This window comes from Mercenaria mercenaria, chromosome 1 (genome assembly GCF_021730395.1).
Source record: "Mercenaria mercenaria strain notata chromosome 1, MADL_Memer_1, whole genome shotgun sequence".
Classification (NCBI taxonomy): Eukaryota; Metazoa; Mollusca; class Bivalvia; order Venerida; family Veneridae; genus Mercenaria; species Mercenaria mercenaria.
The window spans coordinates 24227201-24229885 of NC_069361.1; positions in this window are offsets into that span (position 1 = coordinate 24227201).

Genomic DNA, 2685 nt, shown 5'->3' on the forward strand with positions numbered 1-2685 from the left:
AATAACGCGCCTTACTATTATTTCCAAGGTAATATTTACTTCGTCCTACAGGGTCGGATGTGTTCGGACACCTTAGTAGGAAGAGCTATATCAAATTTTTGTATGCAAATAGCCGAATAACTTACAGTAAAAGAATGATAATAATCTTGTTGAATGATTAGATTTTTACCAGCACTCTAATTTTAACAAGATGGACATCATATCTTAATAAACATAATGCAATATATTGGTTTGTACGCTTATTTCTTTTAAGCATAGAAATTAAATTTTCACCGCAATAGATGAGCACCAATGTGCAACACAAACTAGCTGCGCTTAGCGTTGCATTTAGTTCTGCAAAATTAAATTCATTATTTACCTTAATCGGTTTCCAATAATTACTTTGAACAGTTCCTGTTGTTTGTCGTCCTGGCTTATTTATCATCCTGTTTGGGTTTAACGTCTTTTTCAACAATTTTTCAGTTATATAAACGACGGTGTCTACTTGTAACAGTGAGCACAATGACCAACTTTATAGTGCTGCCTCACTGGAATATCACGCCGTAGACACTTGACAAGATACCCCACCCAGTCACATAATACTGACGCCGGGCTGACCAGTCCTAGCACTACCCTCTCAATGCTGAGCGCCAAGCGAGGAAGCTGCTAGTACCATTTTTTTACGTTTTTGTTATGACGCGACCGGGGATCGAACCCACGACCTCCCGCACTCGAAGTGGACGCTCTACCACCAGGCTACCGGGGCGGTTAAATAGCATTCATGTTTCACTTTATTTTACAAAGAAAGTAAAATTGTAAGATTAAATTTTATTCGTTAAAGTGTCAAGCAATAATCTTTTTCAGTTTATTCTTTTCTTGGACATAAATAAATTTAAAAAGAAGCGCATTTTGTACTCAAGAAAATTAATGTTAATGTAAGTTTTTTTTTAAATATTTACGAACAAGGACAAACGTCTACCCATACTGCATTGTGCATGGAAATAGAGGTACTTGCGGATGTATACACATGCGTAACCAAAAATGAATGCAGTTACAGAAGCACAGACGTAACAGACACGAACACATGAAGGTGCAACACAAAGAGACAACGCCTTGCTATTATGGTAATGACTAACACGCACGGACTTGTTTTGCAATTTGCACAGTTGAAGAAGAAAGGTCTATATTATAAAGTTTAAAACGATAAGCACTCCTAGGCAAAATAAAACATGTCATCCTTACCTTAAATCTAGCAATCCAAGCAAAAACTGAACCGTTCATTGCTCACTGAAAACTAGCAATTCAAGGCATACGGATCATATCATTTTGTTCTTGCAAACCAAGACAAACACAATTATTTATTGTTCCACAAAAACTAGCAGTTCAATGCAAAATAGAACGTTCAGACACAGGAACACGGTGTCTTTTATTTTTCCGTTTAAACCAGCAGTCCAAGGAAAAACGGAACTTTCTATTGTTTCCTGAACACTGACAGACCCAGGGCAAAACCGAACTTTATTGTTTCCTTGGAAACAACAAGCAGTACAAGGTAAAGCAGCAAATTTTACTGTTCATTCCCTGCAAAGTAGCAGTCCAAGGGAAAACAGAATTATATCAAATGTTCACTGAAAATCGGCAGTTCAAGGCAAAACGTAATTATTTTTGCACCCTAAAAACTAGCAACCGAAGACAAATGAACCCATTCATTGTTCCCTAAACACTTGCAGTCCAAGGCAAATCAAAAACGTTTCTGTTCCTTTAGCACTGGCAGTGCAATGCAAAACGGAAAATTGTATTGTTTCCTAAAAACTAGCAAGCTTTTAAACAAGAGTTTTAGCTGATCCCCTCCTTAATTGCATTATGCAAATGACACAGTCATTTGTAAACGAAGAACTGTTTCGCTTCACATTTTCAACAATGCTTTGCTAACAATACAGAATACGAAATTTTTAAACATAAATATGAGTGGCTTCGTCTGTTATAACAAGTATTAATCAGTTATTGTATTTCACTGTACTGAAAACCCTAAAACATTTTCTTCACAATTTAACTGATTATTGACAGTTTTGTAATAATTGACGGAACGTATCATTTATTGTATAATTTTGGAAATGCTTTAAATTTTGTACCAATTTGATGTCTAAAAGTAGAGACTTTTATCTTATGTAAACATTAGACGTAAAACAAGGCAATTAAGTGAACCAGTCTGCATCAGGGTCATAATGACAAAATTACAGTTATACTAGAAGACTGTTATTTCTGTTCATCTTTATTGAGTATATGTCTACTATAATTTATCAGCACAATGCTGAAAATAGCAGAACAAAGGGTGCTAGTCTATGATCAGAAAAGAACGCAATCAATCTAGAAATAGGAGAAGTCACGCTTTCTCTTCTTTGTTTCAATATAGTTTGAAATATTTTTGTTGCATACCTATATGTCTTTATAAACCTTTATTTATGCTCCCCGAAGGGCGAGCATATAGTTGCCGCTTTGTCCGTCCGTCCGTCTCACCTTTGTTCGGGGTATAACTTGAAAAGTATTTAAGGCAATTGATTGAAACTTCACATAATCATAGAAGCTATTGACAAAAAGTGCGAGTTAAAGAATCATAACTCTACCTTACCTATTTAATTATTATTCCTTTATTATACAAACTAAAAAACAAAGACAAATATCAAACAGGGAATGCCACGTACCAAAAAC